This window comes from Microcebus murinus, chromosome X, assembly GCF_040939455.1.
Source record: "Microcebus murinus isolate Inina chromosome X, M.murinus_Inina_mat1.0, whole genome shotgun sequence".
Taxonomy (NCBI): domain Eukaryota; kingdom Metazoa; phylum Chordata; class Mammalia; order Primates; family Cheirogaleidae; genus Microcebus; species Microcebus murinus.
Window position 1 is genome coordinate 6,266,821 of NC_134136.1, and position 19,592 is coordinate 6,286,412.

Here is a 19,592-nt window from a genome sequence, read left to right on the forward strand (position 1 = left end):
TATAAGACTTGTATACTGGAAATCACACAACATTGTTGAGAGAAATTAAAGATGATATAAATAAATGGAAAGAAGTTATGGTTCTTGAAATGCACCTTTTCAAGGGGCCTGTCCTCGTAGAGTTAGAGATGGCAATTCCAGTACTTGATGTATGCTGATTATTACATGAAAAGATGAAGAAAACAGCTGATGCATTTTCTGATGTGGGAAGATGCCCTTTAAAAATTTACTCATTTCATACATTTTGGGTGTTTAGCTGCAATTAGCTAGAAGCTCTGAAATGTCTTTTTATAATTCTGTCCACCATTTTCTACAGAGCTACGGTCGTTGAAACTTCTGTAAATTTCCATGGTTGTTGGCAGGTCAGGACAAGGGCTGTTTTCTAGCTGTAACTTTGGCATTTAAGAGTACTCCCACCCAAGCCTGTAGCCTTTATGATCCAGGGTTGTGTTTAACAAATTGCATTCTTACTTTCAAGCAAGGTACATTTTTTTCCTTATTTTCAGTACTAGCTGATCAAACCTCTTAGGCTGTTCCGGGAACATGGTATTGGTGCTTCTATTGTTGCTTCATTAAATGATGCTATTTGTATCCTTATGGGTAATTTCTATGTTTAAGAGCTGGAATGGTTACAGGAGATCAGCAGGGGAGAAAAATTCAACTGACTGGTCTGAGGTGAGAGGCACACTAGAGATGAGAAGCAAGATGGCTTTCCCAGAAATTGGAAATGACCAAAATTTTCAGTGTTCTTTCTCTTTTTATATCTTTTGCCTATCTAATTCTCTTCTTCTTTTAGTAACCTGATGTCTCTCCTTCTCTCTAAACAGTACTCATAATCCTGTTTTTATGTGTTGTCCTACATGTAAATCTATACAGCTCATATGGTGCTACAAAAAAACCAGGAAAACAAAATTCTCTGAGATCTGCTTTTTACTTTATGTTGGTACATAGACTATGTATTGTAAAATATTTATATTTTAAAAATAGTAAGAGTAAACCTTGTAATAGACACATTCCTGAAAAGCTATGTGATAAGTGACTATTTGTAATTCAGATCTTGAATTCACAAGAAGTTAATTTAAGGAACTCAGTAGATAAATTCTGCCATAGTGAAGACTCCTATAAAATGAATACTCTATCCAATATCCTTATATCTATCAATTTGGCAACCTGTACTCTTTTTTTATTTCCTGAGTTTTCTTAAATTGGAGCCCACCCATACTTGATCTTTAAGATAGTGCTGAAATCCATATTAGAACATATTAGCTTTCTTTTTGAGACAGAGTCTCACTTTGTTGCCCAGACTAGAGTGAGTGCCGTGACATCAGCCTAGCTCACAGCAACCTCAAACTCCTGGGCTCAAGCAATCCTCCTGCCTCAGCCTCCCAAGTAGCTGGGACTTAAGGCATGTGCCACCATGCCCGGCTAATTTTTTCTATATATGTATCAGTTGGCCAATTAATTTCTTTCTATTTATAGTAGAGACGGGGTCTTGCTCTTGCTCAGGCTGGTTTCGAACTCCTGACCTCGAGCAATCCGCCCGCCTCGGCCTCCCAGAGTGCTAGGATTACAGGCGTGAGCCACAGCGCCCGGTCCATATTAGCTTTCTTTTCTTCTCTGCTGGGTATAGTGATCTAGGGAAGGAAAAATAAGCTAACAAGTCCTAACTTGTGTCATTATATCTTATGACTGGTTAACATATTGTATAATCAGATGTTCCCATGCCTAATGTACAAACCTTGTTATACCTTCTGTGGGCTCCCTTTCCTAACACCCCATTCACCACTCCTGTGGCTCAGTTCACGTTACTATCAAATACATAGTTCTCTTGTGAGAACGGACTCAATGACTTTTACAGATCAACTTTGTGTATTTGTAACTGCATTATTTTCTCTATCAAAGAGGAAGACTGAAAAACCAGAAATTCTTCTGCTGTTTGATTTCATACTTATGTCCTACAAGTCCTCTTTGAGACATATATTTCTGATGATAGAAACTGGGGTAGGAACCAGGAGACCCAGGTCTTAGCTTCAGTTTTTTGTCTTATCCTAAAGTCCCTAATCTTACCTACCTCCTTCACTGGAACATTATCATGCTAAGTTTAAAGGCACCTATAAAAAAATCCAAAGTATTAACTACTCTAATTATTCCAAATCCAACAAACAGTTTTTCTTTCATTAAGACCCCAATTCAGATTTAATACATACAGCTAAATAAATCAACTTTGTGCACACCTGCTTCTCTTCACATAAAATATGCATGCACACAAAATATATGCACCTGATTGTGGGAAATCAGAAATTAGTTCCACATAATGGATTTTCTTTTAACCACCCACTCTACACTTATAGTCCACTTTAAGGGCTCTGTGCCTAGAGTTGGCAGCTCTAGGAACAGTGAGATCAGTTTGTCTACAGTTGTTCCCAACCTTTTTTGGCTCTGGTACACCTACACTTGCTTCCAAAAATATACCCCACAGTCTGGTGCTCAATGGAATGAAAATCTTTCCTGAGCTAATAGAATGTAAAACAGAGGAGGCAATGGACATAGTTCTGCATTTTAGGGTACTCATAACAACACAGTGAGGCAAACCAATGTAAATGATGCAATTGACCCAGAGCTGAAAGAAAGGGAGCTTTGGGCTGTTTTTTCAAAGATGGGATAGATTTTATACTTATCAATCTACATCTCCCAGCTTGACCTCCCTTGTGACTGAGGATATGTTTTTAAGGAGATGGCTGGCCAAGGGAAATGATGCAGCTAGTGGTAGCATAAGGGTAAGTTAAAACTAACTGGTTTGTACAAGGACTAAAATCATGGCTTTGGCCTGATTATTCTAACTACCTGTGCTAAGTAGCTACAGATATTGCCTGAAAGAAAACCAACCTTTAATCAGAAACAAAAGTACACTCAAGTACATGACATAGATAAATGGTTTGGTCTCAGTGACCAGTATTCATGTTGAGCCTATACCAAAGTTGCCATCTAATGAAGTAAAAAGACCCTTTATTTACCTGAATAGTTCTAAAAGTTCTATGATTGTACCATTACTCCCAATAATTAATTTTATTTCATACGAATGACTTGAATTCCAACGACTTATACCATGTTTCTTATAATTCGCATGCATTTCTGAGAAATTTTTAGTAAGTATTGCTATTGTTCATTATGAAATAAACCTCAAAAGGCAAACAGAAGTCTCTAAAGTTAATTGGGCTATCTTCTCTATGGATGTATACCTCTCCTATATTTTTTATGGATGTATATACCTCCTCAATTTTTCTCCCATAGTAGGGATTCCTGCCCAAGGCATTAATAAGCGTCAAGATACTTTCTAGAAGAAGCTGTAATAATCTCTTAGAGAGATTTTGCTAAGTTTTCTGGAATAAAGTCCATAATTGCCAGTTGATTCAGTCTGCCTTGTATGTTTTATTACTACTGTTATAGTAAAGTACATCAGTCAAAACTAGTGATTTAAACTCCTCTCAATTTATGCCTTACCTCAATTTGCCCCCTGTCTCCAGAAGAGTTTAAAGATCCATTTTTACTAAATTCCAAAGACAGTACATAAAAGTCATGGAAAATAATGATTCTCAGAAGAAAATTTCACTGAATTCTAATGAAGACCAGTTAGGAAGTGAATGCAGCTTACTAGCATTTCAACTAAATTTAGTAGTATCAGTTGTATAAGAATCTGCGTGGGTAGTTGGATTAAATATTTGAAAATATGTTGAAAAAAAAGAAAGCTGAGTTTTATCTTGGTGATAATACAGTTATATTAAAGACAAGTTGGGGGTACAAAATTACATTAAGGTAAAGCTGTGGAACAACATGTGGCTCTGTTCAAATTATTACCTCTTCTTTTTTCCCCACAGAGCCCTTGGTTCTTATATTTAAACATTGAAATTAAAAATTAAGACTTTTACTACAGTTCAAACATTAGAAAGAAATAGAAAACAAAAGCCCAATTAGTTCTAGATACATATTTTGAGATTGCACCTTCAATTTCCATTTAAGTTTCCTGAGAAAAGAGGGTATCAGTATAGGTTTGGTGACTCTGGACAACAAATAGAAAGGCTTACTCTGCAGTGTACACTGTACTAGACAAATTCACCAATGCTATAGATACTTGCTCTCCTCTAGCAAGGACCAGCTTCAGGAACTGTTCAGATTTATCATAAAAAGAGGTACTGAGAAGAGCAATAAAAATGGGTTGTATTTCTTAGGCTATTTGAAAAAATATTAAATAGATGGGAAAATACATTAAATACATATGATAGATGGGAAAATATATTAAATACATATGATAGATGGGAAAATACAGAATACTGAGTATCACGACCAGTATTTCTCAAAACTGTGAGGGTCAACAAAAACAAGGGAAGTTTGAGAAACTGTCACAGCCAAGAGGAGCCTAAGGAGATGTGACAACTAAATGTAATATGTTGTTCTAGTGGGATCCTGGGACAGAAAAAGGACACTTTGTAAAAATTAATGAAAAAATAAACTATGAGTAACTATGGACTGTAGTTAGTAATAATGTATCAGTCCATTAATTGTAACAAATCTATCATATTCATGCAAGATGTTAACAACAGAGGAAATTATGTTCGGTGTATATGGGAACTCTATACTAGCTGATCAATTTTTCTATAAATCCAAAACTATCCTAAAAAATAAGGTTTATTAAATTTTTAAAAAGGCTCACATTTATCAGGCCATTTGAAATGATTCCATTAATGAAAAATTCCTAGTACTGAGGGTCCAGTTTATAGGCCTAGATCAAGGGCAAAGACTGCAGCCATCAGATGACAACAGGACAAGGACGACTCCATACCCGCATGGTAACCCAACTCAGCCACAAATCCCGATATCCAAAATCCCTTCAGAGAATTTCAATGGGAATGATGGATTATTAAGACAATAAGCAAAGCCTCTTTAACTTTCTTCATCCCAAACAGCCCTACAGCTCTAAAGCACATTGTGGACAGCAGGGTTCACAAGCAGTCAAATCTCCATGTGCAAAAGCAGAGCTAACAATTCTACAGGGTCAAGCAAACCCCCAGAGGAACTACATCCTTTATCAGCTGCCAGCCCTACCTCAGGGAGGGAGGAGCTGGGTGGGAGCAGAGGCTTACCTGGGGGTTTAGTGACTCCTGGCTCCAGCCCTACAACATACACTATTGTCTGACACTATTAAAGCACACAAACTCCAAGTCTGACTCTTTTCCTCAAGGATCATGAATGTTATATTTATCAGTCAGGTTATGAGCTTTGAAGGATGGTTTCTTAAAGGAAATACTGACCACAATTAAATAGTAAAACAAATTCAAGGTGAAAATCCGTTGATTCTAAATATTCATTCTTTCATTTAAATTATAAATATTTATTGAAGACCTATTGTGAGCCAGATACTGGGCTGATGAAAGAAATTAGCACAGGAGAACATTCTGAACTGATGAAACACTTTAGATGAACATCAGATCAATAAATAGAAATGTGAATGACGTGAATAGAATTTCATTAAGCAGAGAACATTCTTGATTTAACCTTGCACTCCCTCTAGTGGTCTCTTGGTTAAAATGTGAAGCTTATATTAAATATAACAGTCCATAGCATGGTAATGTTCAATATGCTGGAACTCTGACATTCTGACTGCTTATCTGACTTTGTGAGCACTTTAATTTCCGAATGCTATGTGGAATCTCTTTCTCCCTCTCCTGGTTCTGATAATTTTATAATAGCTATCAATATATGACCATTGATTCATTTAACAAATATTTATTGAGAACCTATCTTAAGAAGGCATTAACTAGTCCTTCCAATTTAATAACTTTTTTTCCCAAACATTTTGACACTTAATAAGGCAACTGGTAACACCATAAGGGACACTCCCCAAAAGGGTCAGGAATTAACATTTCCCACTCATCTTTCTCCTGCCCATCCATTCTAACTTTCATACTTGTTCATTCCCCAACAAATTGTTATTGAGGGTTTACTATGTACCAGGTAGAGTTCTAGGCAGTTAAGCTGTAGTAATGAACAAAACAGACAAAGATCCCTACCTCCATGAAGCTTATGTTTTAGTTGAGAGAGCAGGAGGGTGAGACAGAAAATAGATATAATTAATAAGTACATTAAGTAATTTTTCAGATGATCAATAGTATGGAGAACAAAACAGGGAGAGGGCAATGGGAGTATTTTTAGGGTACAAATTTAAAAATGCAAAGATTTCAAGGAGGTAAAGGGGCATGGTCTGGGGGAAGAGCATTCTATGTAGTGGGAACAGCAAGGGCAAAGGCCTAGAGGTGGGAACATGCCTGGGATATTCAAGGAATGCAGAGTCCAGTGGCTAGAGAACAGTAAGGAAAGGAAGAGAAAACAGCAGTTTTACAAGGAGAGATGAAAAAAGGGTATATTGTTCAGGGCCTTGTAGGCCACAGTAGAGACTTTGGCTTTTACTTTGAGTAAAACAATGTAGTGTTTTGAACAGAGAAGTGATGGGATCCCATTTATGTCTTAAAAGGATTACTTACTCTGACTGCTGCGTGGAGAACAGACCAAAGGAGGACAAGACTAGAAGCAGGAACGTAATACCTGGGAGGCTGCTGCAATAATCCAAGAGAGAGATGATAGTAGCTCAGACTAGAGTTGTAGTGCTGGAGGTAGTGAGTAGTAGTAGATTTTGGATATATTTTGAAGGCGGAGTTGACAGTTTTTTATGGATTGAATGTGAGGTGTGAAAGAAAGGAGTAAGGGTGATTCCAATATGTTTGGCTTGAACAACTAGAAGAATAGGGCTGATATATAGGAGGGAAAGATTAGGAGCTCAGCTTTGGACATATTAAGTTTGGGATGCCAATCAGACACCCCACCAACCAATCTACCCTCCCCAAACTTTTCCCACCTATGTATTCATTTACCCACTCAAATTTCTGTCACAAATCCTTTAATACCTCTATATGTTTTTTGGAGTGCCATTTTCAGGCTTAGAAACAATATTTTCCCCTGCTTAGGCAAGAAACTGGGTATCTTTGACATTTCCTTTCTCTTTAAGCTCCAACACCCAGTTGATCACCATAATCTATCAATTATGCTTCCAAAATCACTCTCAAGTGCTACCCTTCCTTTTCACATCTGCTGTCATTACCTTTGTTCATATTTCCCAATCTCTTCCTTGATCATTGAGCATAACAGTCTGATCTTTTTCCTTTATCAATGAGAATGGATAGAGTGGTCCAGCTGATCCAGGAAGTGGTGGTGGAGGACAGAGCCTAAGGAAGAGTATAATTTACTCCCAGTCCTGGTACCTGGACTTTGAAAGTGAACACATACCATTTCCACACTTTGGAACTTGGCCTGGAGATGGTGCTACTATAATCACTCCATTACCACCCAGCCGAGAATCACATTAAAGAGAGAATGATGAGGTTGAGCTGAGAAAGCATACCTATAATAGGATCATGACAACAAGGTCCCCACCCAACTATTTTCTTGATCAACAACCTTCCAAGAGAATCAGGCAGTGGGCTAACCATGAGGTTGCTGGAAATCTGGCACTTCTTTCATGACATAACTGGTCTCTCAGCCTTAGGTCGCAGGGGCTAATTGCAGGGTACATGGTAGCTGAAATACACCAGGGAAAAAGACTGGATGAATGATCATGGAGGAGGAAGGGCACGAAGTTCAAGGAGCTGCTGATGTAGGAAGTCACTGGGCGGATGACTGAATTTCACTTCAAAGGTTTCTGAAGAGTCCTTCAATACTTGGCATAGGCAGATGGGTCTGTGCCAAAATGAAATCTAACGGGTATCTCACACATGAATGATACAGTTAGTTCAATTCACATACAATTTAACAGCAAACACTTTTTGGTGTGTAGTATGTACCAGACGCTATTCTGTTAGTTCATATAATAATCACAACTGCTTTGTGAGGTAGGTACTATTATTATCCCCATTTTATAGGTGAGGAAATTGAGGAAAAGATGGTTTAAGGAAGTTGTTCATGGTTACATAGTCAGAAAGTGACAGTGCTGGAATTCAAACCCAGGCAATGTGACTTCAGAGTCCCTACTCTTAACCACTGTGCTATGTCTTATGGTGAAGACTAATTGAATGTGTCCTTGGGTAGTCCATATTTGGGTGGCCCAGGTATTGACTAGACTCCAGGGTGCCATGGTTCGAACAACTAGCCAGGGCAATAGTGGGCTGGAAATGATTTATGCCATGAAGGGAAGAGGCCTAGATGGAGGGGTGTAATGAGTTGTTATAAATGCATTTTGAGGAGGAGGACCAATCATATTATGTGTTGGCATAGCAGTAGAGCTGCCCCCCAGTACCTGGTTAATCCATATGGCTGCAGCTGGAGAGCAGATGGCTGTGGAATGTATAAAAAGGGGAAGATGAACAAGGCAGCAGTAGCTGGTGTGGATTGGGCTAACAGGGTAAGAGGGATCCACCACTGATTTGAAGGTGTTATAGATGTGGGAGGAGGGAAAATCTGCAGTGAAGTTCATTGGAACAATGTCCCAAGGGCCTGAAGGTTACCTTTGTCTGTCTTTGCCTCAACTGTCATATCATAGAGGCATACTGGAGGCTAGGTTAGACATGGGGCAGGTAAAAGACCCCTTAGACCAGGAGTTCTCAAGATGTAGTGTGCAGCAGAATCACCTAGGGAGGCACTCGTTAAAAAGAAATATTCTTGGGCTCCACCCCTAGAGGATTTGATTCAGGAATCTTTATTTTAGTATTAAGATGTGGTGGTCTGTAGATTGTATTATGAAACATGCTCCATCAGATTACATACAAAGTTTGAATAGCTGTGTTGTCCTGTTGCAGTGGTGCCCATGGGCACAGGCAACTCCCTATCCTATTAGAATGGGGAAGCTTAGAACACAAATGACTGGGATGCCCCATGATGAACCTGGATTTTGATGTTCTACATATGCATCTGCCTATTACCTATGCTGTGCTTGGGGTAAAAGGTTGTGACATTGTTGAGCAAGAAGAGGATGGGTGCAAGTCTACCTTGGCTGTTGCAAGTTATAATGGTTTAAGCTCATGACCACAAGCTGCCTGTCTCAAAGAAGTGTCTCCCTATCTTCAAAGTGGCCTTGATCACTAAGAGCTCTCATTCTCACTTGGGGTAATTGACCTTGGTTAGGACCAACTTCCTGGAGAAGTGGGTACAGAGACAGAGATCAAAGTACCCAGGTCCTTCTGTGACAGGACAACACCCTCCACCCTCATACCTGGATGTTGAAGGCACTAGTCATCAATACAGGCCAGGACTGGGGTAGAAGTAAACAAGGTCTTAAGCTATTAAAAGGTCATTTTTGTGTATGGGAACCAAATTCCTTTCTCTTAAGGAGAATGAATGATGGGGTAGTGAAGATGTAGAGGTGGTAGATGAATTGCTGGTGGTAATAAGGGATTGCTGAAATCTTCAATCGTCCCAGGGAACTTCATTTCAGAAAGCCTTACATCTTATCCAGCACTATGTAAACTCTGGCAGAACAGAATGTAGTCCAGAAACACCATTTTCACACTTTGGGATTTGGCCTGGAGTTGGTGCTACTGTAATCACTCAATCACCACCCAGCTCAGAAATTCTGTCAAGTCACATTAAGTAAATTTAACATTGCCTAGGTAGACAACTTTGGATTTAGAAGGTTCCAGATCAACAGAAGGGATTTTGGATAGTGATCACACTGAGGATGGCACAATCTTGACAAGGAAGAACTCTCTCTTTTTTATTTTCAGAGTCTCAAGGCCAATGTGGAGGAGATGGAGGATCTGATGAAACCTGCTCCAAGATGCTGTTTAAAGTTTTTGTTTTATAGAAGGCCTTGAATTTAGTCTCAGAGAGTATCTGCTCCTTTGGTAGTAAAGCAAATCCTGGGTATCAGGGCTACCACACAGTCACCCTTGTCAATTGGGGCGGTCCCTGTCTCTTGGTAGAGAGTATCTTTATTTGCCTTATAAGTGTGAATTAGATTCTTACAGTCAGAGGGGTGGGTTGAACAAGGAATTCTCTGTGACATTTAGAGGTGGGGTAGGAGAGCATAGGAAATGCTGGCGGAGAAACTTTAACAAAGTAAAGGATGTAAGTCTTGAGGGCAATAGTGAGTAGTCTACTCTCAGGCAGGAGTGGCGTATGGACAAAGGAGAATTTTAAGTGTAGTGGGCAACAAGCAATACTAGGGCTGACTTCAGCTGGACAGGCTGAAGTTGGACCTGCTGGACCAGAGACTTGTCTGAGAGGTTGCCTAAGACACTTTGGGTACAACTCAGTATGGATACGATAAATGATTTTTAGCAAACACTATGTGTCAGGCTCTTTGATAAGTTCTTTTTTTTTTTTTTTTTTTTTTTTTTGAGACAGTCTCACTCTGTTGTTCTGGCTAGAATGCCATAGCATCAGCCTAACTCACAGAAACCCCAAACTCCTGGGTTCAAGCAATCCTCCTGCCTCTGCCTACCGAGTAACTGAGACTATAGGCATACACCACCGTGTCTGGCTATTTTTTTTCTATTTTCAGTTGTTTGGCTAATTTCTTTCTATTTTTAGTAGAGACAGGGTCTCACTCTTGCTCAGGCTGGTCTTGAACTCCTGAGCTCAAACAATCCTCCCGCCTCAGCCTCCCAGAGTGCTAGGATTATTGGTGTGAGCCACTGTCTCAGGCCTAATAAATTCTTTAATGCAATTGTCACATTTAATCTTTATAACACCATAATGTAGGTACTATTATCACCTCCAATTTACAAATGAGGACACTGAGGCACAGAGAGGTAGTAATTGATGGAGCTAGTAGGTGATAAAACTGGGATTCCCTATGTGACACTGAACCTGTGATATATCACCTTCTCCAGTTCTCAAGGAATACACCTCATAAGCTAGAGACCAGGATTGGTGGTGCTATAGGGACAAAGCCTGCTTTAGCTTGTTCCTGAGCAGTTTTCTTTTCTTTTTTTCTTCTATTTACCTCTGAACTTTTTATTGGCCTCCTGCTCCTAATGGTACCCTGCTCTTACTGCCTCAATCCCTCAGAAGTTTGGTGTCATGGGTCTCAGACACCACTTTGCTGTCCACTATCCTACGGGTGGTAGTCTTTTGCATAGTGTGCATGGAGTGGCTGCAGTTCAGGGAATCACCGAGACTGAAGACCTTCCTGTCTTCTAGCAGGTGACTGTAGATGGAAATCTCAGCCTCTGGCTTGACCTTGATGTTCAGCAGAGCCTTGTACTCCTGGCTGCCCCTCTGCCCAAGTGTATGCCAACTCTGACTCCGGGTGCAGCAGGACTCCATTGAGCTGCTCCACCTGCATGGTATAGCAAGCCTTCACCTCCCTCAGACTGTTCTACAAGTTGGCCTTCAGATTTCTCATGGAGTTCAGGTCAATCTCCTAGGACTGGACAGTACATCTCAGCTCCATGAGTGTCTCAGCAGTTCCAATCTTGGTGGGCCACAAGGTGACTACTGTGGTACACTCTTCAATCTGGTGGGCCTAGTGTTTGTCCAGCTTCTTGGTTTTTCTGAGCCAGCTTGACATATTGGGCCCAGGTAGAAGTCCTGGAAACCAACAGCATTCTAGGATAATAATCTCTACTTCTCCCAGCAGGGAGACAAGTCAAAGGGGGCCCAGCTGGCATAGATCCCATGTTGGTGGCTGGAAGGCTGAACTATCACAGAACAAGAGGACAAAGAACAGAATTATGGGAGAAAGAAGGATGTGGTTGAGCTAGAGATATGTGTCTTAAGTGGCCCATCAGAATAGATAAAGGAAGATATTGAGAGCTGATATGCAAAACCAAACAGGGTAAGAGACACCCGAATAGGCTGGTGGAAGGATGAGGACTAGCCAGTCCAAATAAACAAGATGTGATCTAGACACATTCTGGAGGTCAGGAGTCACTATCCTATATAGGGTTTTAATAATCTGGTTTACATGGATAGAATGAGTTCCATTCAAGAGTATCTGGATGGGACAAGATGACTTCCTAAGAGACTGACGACAAAAGGCAAAATCAAAGTATTCAAAGAGGTCTGTGAGCAACTGATGTAAAACTGCAGGAGTTATTTCACAGAGAAACAGAAGCCATTGGGAAGGCATTCTGTCAGTGTGCTAGAAGGCAATCTCCACCAGTCCTCTGCCATACCCAACACTGACTTCTTTTGCTCTGACTTCATGAGAGGTGGTTCTCATCGGAAAGCTACTTTCTCCTGCTTCCTCTGAGACTTTGCCCCATGTCTTACCCTTCTTATATTTCATTATTTCCATTTCAGCCTATAAATCTCTTAAAATCAATACACCACCCATCAACCCTTACTTTCCCTTGACCACTCCCCTCCTCTTTCCTTGCTTCCTCATTCAAACCTCTGGACAGACAGAGTAGCTTTCCTTTCCTATTTCCTTAGTTCCTAGTTACCCTTCAATGTTTTGAGGTGCAGTCCCATCACTCTCCAGAAAGTTCTCTGACCAAGGTCATTTTTTTTTTAAACATAAAAATTTTATTTTTGAGGAAATTCTTAATGCACATTTTTAAAAAGTCAGATAAGAAAGGAAAAATGTTACCCTCCCCTCATCCTAGAAATAAATAAGGGCATAAAATTTCTTTTTAAATCATGACACTTGGATGTTTAGGAGCAGCATCCAAAATGAACAAAAAAGAAAATAAGCATTTATTATATATCTCAGATTTCTGTGGTTGGGATTGCCCCCACATGGCATTAATATTTCTTCTTTCAATTCATATTAGCAAAACAATAAAAATCAGGAAAAAAAATATAAACCTAGTTGTTGCTGAAACTGGGGAGGTTGCTCTGGTCTTTTGTGTAGGCATTCCTGGGATCTCAGCTCGCTGGAAAAATCTGCTGACATTTTCCTTTTGCAGTTGTTAGCTTCTTAAAGAATAATATTAAACATTCTAATGTCCAAATCTTGGTTAGCCTTCCACTTTATTGCTTGGATGTTTCTTTGGTGTTGGTAAGGTTGTGTGTTGTATGGTTTTTGCTTTGTTATACTTTTCAATGGTCATTAATTCTTTAGGTCACTCTGCAGATGGTGAAGGTGCCCGGGGAGCCTGGTGTTACTCAGCACTGCTCTGCTCGGTGGCAGGAGCGGGCTTCTCAGTTGGGGCGTCACCTGCCTTGGTCTCTCTGCCATCTTGCGAGGGAACGTTAGGAGGACCGGGGCGACGCCTATAGTTGTAGGGACGCCGGTATCCATGGCGAGCAGATGGCTGGTTTGGACCATTGGCTGCTTGCTGATTCTCTTTATCTTCGGCCTCCTCAACAGCAGGGGCAGGTCGTGGGCGAAGAAGTCCCCGATGGTACCTTGGGCGATAGGTTGCATTTCGATGAACCGGTCTCTGAAGTTGTGCTCTCTCTGGGATCCGGTCCTTACTCTCTCCAATCTGACCAGCTTGCATTCTGTCGGGACGGGGAAAGACCCGTGAGCGACGGTCAAAGGTTTGTCCCACGCGGTAAGGCGGGAACCGCCGCTGCCAGTACTGAGGGCGGCGCAGCTGATTCCGGGCCCCAAAGAACTGCCGGTCAGTGGCAGGGGGCTCAAATCTTTCACTGCTGCCATTCCCTTTCTCTTCTTCCTCCTCCGCAACATAATTCCGGGGAGGTCCACAGCGTCTGCCATAGTACCCACGTCTGTAACGGCGCCGATCAGCAGCATAGCGACTCCCTTCTACAGGAACTCCATCTGGGCCAGTCACATTGGCTGCCTCTGTACCCTTCTCTCCTTCAACCACATCGAACTCTACAGTTTCTCCATCTCCTACACTGCGCAGATATTTCCGTGGGTTATTCTTCTTGATGGCAGTCTGATGTACAAATACATCTTCTTTGGTGTCATTTCGATTTATAAATCCATATCCTTTTCTGACATTGAACCATTTGACAATGCCAAGGACTTTGGTGGCGAGAACTTTTTTCTCTGCGTCTTCGCTGCCAGCGGGGACTGCAGAGGTGGGGGCCGTGGTGCCCGTGTCGCCACCTGGGTTTCCTGCGGCAAGGGTGGCAGGCATGGGGACCGTGGCCTGGGGCGCGGGATCCTGGGAGACCGCGGCAGACGCCTCTGCCGGAGCCTGCGGGAGGGTGGTGGCCTCGCCAGCCTCGCTCATGCCGCCTCGTCTGCTCTCCCTCGGCACCCTGGTAACGGTCGGTTGGCGGTTGGTTGGGGGTCGGTTGGCGGTCGGTTGGCGGTTGGTTGGCAGTTGGTTGGCGGTTGGTTGGCGGTTGGTTGGCGGTTGGCGGTTGGTTGGCGGTTGGTCGTCAGTTGGTCGGCGGTTGGTCAGTGGTTGGTCGGCGGTTAGCGCGGCTGGTGGTCGCGCGGCCGGGCTCGCTCTCTGAGGCCGGTACGGATCTCATAATAGAGGTGGCTCGAGCTGTCACGCGCTGAGCTCGCTCGTGGGCTGCTTGCTCGATGGGACTCTGACCAAGGTCACTAACGGCTGCCTTAATTGCCAAATGTGACTGCCACTTTAGTATCTATCTGGATTGGCCCTTCTATAGCACATGATGCTGTCGGGAGCTCTTTTCTTCCTTAAATTCTTCTGCTCCCCTGGGATTCCACAACCCCTTTTTATTCTGATTATGTGGCTAGCCCCAATTGTTGCTTTTCAGCTGAATTGCCTGGAGCCTCTTCTGCTTGCCCATTACCAGTTGGTGTTTCCTGGGATTCTGGGCTCTTCTTTCTTTTTCTCCTTACTCTCTACCTTTCCCCTAAGTAATCCCATCCATTTTCATAGTGTGCACCATCACTTGATATACTGGCAACAGACCTCAGTCTCCAGTTCCAGCTTTTACTTTTCATCTCTAAATCTGCATATCCAGTCTCCCTGTGTATTACCTCTGCTGCACACTGCCACTTATTCCTATTTATTAAAGAAATACTATACCAGTTACGTACCCAGGTTGAAGAATCAGATCACCTGGGTTTGAATCTCAACTTGGCCACTTCTCACCTTCAGCAAGTCATTTAAACTCTCTGTACTTCCACGTGTAAAATAGAGATAATAATTGGTACTCACTGTTTAATGCTCTTATGAGGACACATGAGAAAAATGCACATAAGGTAGTACCTAGCAGATAGCTCAACATATGTTACCTATTGTTATTAATTCTTATCTTGTTTGGGACTCCACTTAAGAAAGCCAGAAACCTGACTCATCTTCCTCATCTTTCATCTTCTCCCACAACCACTTAATCATGAATACTTTTTGTTATCTCTTAAAGTTGTCTCAAATTAGCCTTTGCCATTCTTCATCCCCTAATCTCATTGCTCTGCCTCAGTCAGGTCTTTATCACTTTTCAATAGGACTGCTGAAACCCTAAGCGGTCTCCCTACCTCTAGCCTCTGCCTCCTTCAATCTGCCTGCTATAACTGCAAAGTTATTTTCTAACAACACAAATGTACCCATGTTATTTCTTAACATAATTTTTCAGTGGCTCCCCATTTCCTGCAGCAGAATTTCTCAAAATGCATACATCAGAATCACCCCTACACTTTGAAAGTATAGGCTCCTGTGTACCACCCCAAACCTACCAAATCAAGATCTCCCAGAGAGACCTAGAAATCTATATTTTTCAATTCAGTGATTCTGATATACATGAAGCACTTTGTGACCCCTTTCCTATGTTTCTACCTCATCTTCTGCCATTATCCATTTTATACCTAATCTTCCAGTGATAGAGAGCTACGCTTAGTCCCCAAATCTACCAAGCTATTTTATGTTGCTCTGCTTTTTGTTTTACATTGCTTTTGTTATTTTTTGAGACAGAGTCTGTCTGTCACGCTGGCTAGAGTGCTGTGGCGTCAGCCTAGCTCACTGCAACCTCAAACTCCTGGGCTCAAGCAGTCCTCCTGCCTCAGCCTCCCGAGTAGCTGGGACTTACAAGTCTGCACTACCATGCCTGGCTGATTTTTCTATTATTTGTAGAGATGGGGGGTCTCACTCTTGCTCAGACTGGTTTTGAACTCCTGACCTCAAGCAATTCTCCTGCATTGGCCTCCCAAACTGCTAGGATTATAGGTGTGAGCCACCGCAACTGGCCTGCTTTTTAAATTTTATATCTTATTTTACATTGTTTATTTTATATCTGCTTTTTAAACTTTATATCACTCTGTTTTTGCGCATGCTGTTGTGGCCTTCTGAAATACCCTTCCCCCACCACCTCCTCATCTCCCTGACACATCCCTTTTCATCCATTGAAGTCTTGTTCACCATCACCTCAATGATAAATTTTACTTCACTTCTCTACAGCACTATTTCTCAACCATTGTCTCATTATCATGCCCCACCTCTACTGAAGGAGCATTTTTATACAATAAGGAACCTTTTCCTCATTGTCCCCCATCATGAAATTTTAATATTGCAGATTGTGGTACATATGTTTATGTGCTGTGCTCCTTTGGAGGACTATAAACCACTGTAACATCGAAGTTTTTTCACCCTACCCTAAGAATCAATTTTTGCTCCTTTCGGGCAAAATCACTCCTGTTGCCAATGCATGCTCTATGGTGTCAGTCACTGCTATTCAAAGTGGTTTTCTTGAGGTTCATCCTCAATCTGTTATGTCTTTTCTGATTCTCTTTGTCTTTTTGACCATTCCTTCTTAAGACTTCTTTGTATGCTTTTCTTCTTCCATCTGCCCTTCAAACACTGGCATTCCATAGGCTCGGTATTTTTTCCCCTTATTATTCCACACATGTTTTCTAGGTGATTTTATCTATTTCCATAGTTTTAATTATAACCTATAATGCTATTGACTCTCAAATCTGTATCTTCAGTGAAGATGATTCTCCTGAGCTCACCCTTTTGCTGTTCTAAGCATGGTCCACAGACTGGCAGCATGTGGTACAACCTGGGAGTTTGCTAGAAATACAGATTCCCAGGTTCCATCCCAGCCCTCCTGAATCAGAATCTGCATTTAAACAAGATCCCCAGATACTTCATATGCACATTAAAGGTAGAGAAGCCCTAGGCTGGACCCTATTATCTGCCTGTAATAGACATCTTCAATTAGATGTTCCATAAGCACATCAATCCTTACCCTGCATGGTTCTTAGGTAATGGTAACACAATTTACTCAGTCTTGTACACAAGAAATCTAGACCACCCCTTCTTTATCATTTATATCTAATCGGTCACCATTCCTATTGATTCTATCTACCAAATGGGTCTTGAATTTATTTCTTCTTCTATGTTCATCACCACTGCTTTCATCTTCTCTTGGGTAGATTATCACAGTAAGGCCCTAACAGATTTCTCTATCGACAGTCTCTCTCCTTGATTCAGCTGCCAACTATTGCTACATTCATAGTCTTAAAAGGTAAATCTGACAATATTATTTCCACCTGGCTAAAAATTCCTTCGGTGATTCTTCACTAAGTCCAAGGTTCTTAACCTGGGATCAATACACCTGGGCTTCAGGAGATCCTTATACTTTCCGAAATTATAAGGAAAAATTTGTGTATGTACATTTCTCAGGACAGTGTAAATAGTTTTCACCAGATTTTCAGAGAGGTCCATGACCAAAAAAGGTTAAGAACCAGTGACCTCAAGGATCAAGTTCAAGCCATTTGGCATGGCATATAAGGACCCTTCATTCACACTTCTCCAACTTCACTTCTGGCCACTTGCCTATACAAGCTTGTGGTTCCAGCTTTAATGATGGATGTGCAAGTCCCCCCTTCCCCTGCATCTTTCACACCTCGGTGCCTCTGCACATGCTGTTCCTGGAATAAGCATGATGTTATACACACAACTAGTAAGTTGTGGAGCCTGGATTTACATGTAGGTTTTACTTCAAAGTTCACAGTTATTCCACTCTACAATGGCTGGACACTTTACATTGTGACCTAGTCCACACAAAAAGACATACACACACACAAATATCCCATAACAAGTTTCATGAAATCTACCTTGATATGAAAAAATGTTGGTTGTGCCCACTAAATTGATATAATGTTCCATTAATGAGTTGCAGCCCTCTGTTTGAAAAACACTAAACACTAAAAAAAGCACTAAACCTTTGCTGATATGAGGAGTTTTCACTACTGAGAATTTATTACACCTTAGCCCCAGTACTAAAGTTTTGCGGTTTCCTAGGGATACAAAAGCTGTTGCAATATGAATGTGGATGCTAATGAACTGACCATTTATATCAGTCCCTGGTCAAACAACTCTCTCTTTCAAACAATAGCATTTAACCCCATCCATCTGTTTAATCATTTTGCTTCTCATGGATTGTCAGATATATCAGTTTCAATTCAATGCAAATTTGTCACAAAGTAAAATTACAAACTTTATAAAAAGATGCAGGATATCATAAAGTCAGCACATGAAACTGATGAGGACCTGGCAAACCAGTTCATAACCGAAGAGGAGAAACATACAGATAATGATTTTACAAGTGGTTCAAAAGAGAATAATTTGAATACCAAGTGATTAAGAAGAAGCCCCTGTGAAAACTGATGAAGCCCTTGAATATTTTGGCAAAATCAATCCCCTTAATGATCATGCTGCAAAAGTCTTGCAGGAAGTGAAATGTACTGTCTTGAAATATCATGGAATTTTGTTTGAAAAACTAGGCCCCAAGCCAAAATCATCAATTCGTGGTACATTCTTTGTTTGTTCTAAGAATTAGTGAATAGTTATAACTAGCACTCAATTTTATTCAATGAGATAAAATAAACCTATTTAAATGTTTTTCTGTTATTCAAGCTAGCATCCTAATCAAACCCAGCTCCTTCCACTAATTACTCTAAAATCTTGGTCCTCCTTTTAAATGAATTCACTAAGTAGCCTTCTGTCTGGTACCAACTGCCCTCAGATAGTAAGAACATTCTGTATACCACTTTGTTTCCTCGGTGCCCTCATTATATATGGGTTTCCCATAGAGGGAATACTGTATTTTCTGCCTGCATTTGGTTATGGACCCTGCTTGGGACGGACTGTATTTATTGAAAAAAAAATCCACTTATACTGGATTCATGCAGTTCAAACACATGTTGTTAAGGGTCAATTGTATAACATTTCAATTTCTCTAGTTAGTGATGCTAAATATTTTTTCAAGCTTGTTTACTATTTGCTTCTTCTGTTGTGAATTATCGATTTGTATCTTTTGTTCATTTATCTGAGTATGAGTGTTTTAAAAAATCAATTAGAGGGCTGGGCGCACTGCCTCACGCCTATAATCCTAGAGGCGGGCGGATTGTTTGAGCTCAGGAGTTCGAGACCAGCCTGAGCAAGAGCAAGACACCATCTCTACTAAAAGTAGAAAGAAATTAGCCAAACAACTAAAAATAGAAAAAATTAGCTGGGCATGGTGGCGCATGCCTGTAGTCCCAGGTACCTGGGAGGCTGAGGCAGAAGGATCACTTGAGCCCAGGAGTTTGAGGTTGCTGTGAACTGGGCTGACACCACAGCACTCTAGCCTGGGCAACAGAGTTAGACTCTGTCTCAAAAAAAAAATCAATTAGAATAATTTAAGATTTTAGCCCTTTGTTGTATTTTCTGTAACTATTTTTAACCTCTTCATTACAGAAAATTTGAGAAGAAAAATATTTTTAA

General features: G+C 41.1%; 1 protein-coding gene and 2 pseudogenes across 2 annotated transcripts in view; all 3 read right to left on the bottom strand.

The window, feature by feature from the left end:
- Positions 1–19,592, bottom strand: part of HDAC8 (histone deacetylase 8) — a 230,416-nt gene that overhangs the window by 202,004 nt on the left and 8,820 nt on the right. The gene's annotated exons all lie outside the window — the stretch shown is intronic.
- Positions 1,268–11,663, bottom strand: LOC142865910 (keratin, type I cytoskeletal 18 pseudogene; annotated as a pseudogene).
- LOC142865908 (Y-box-binding protein 3 pseudogene) lies at positions 1,268–14,196 on the bottom strand (annotated as a pseudogene).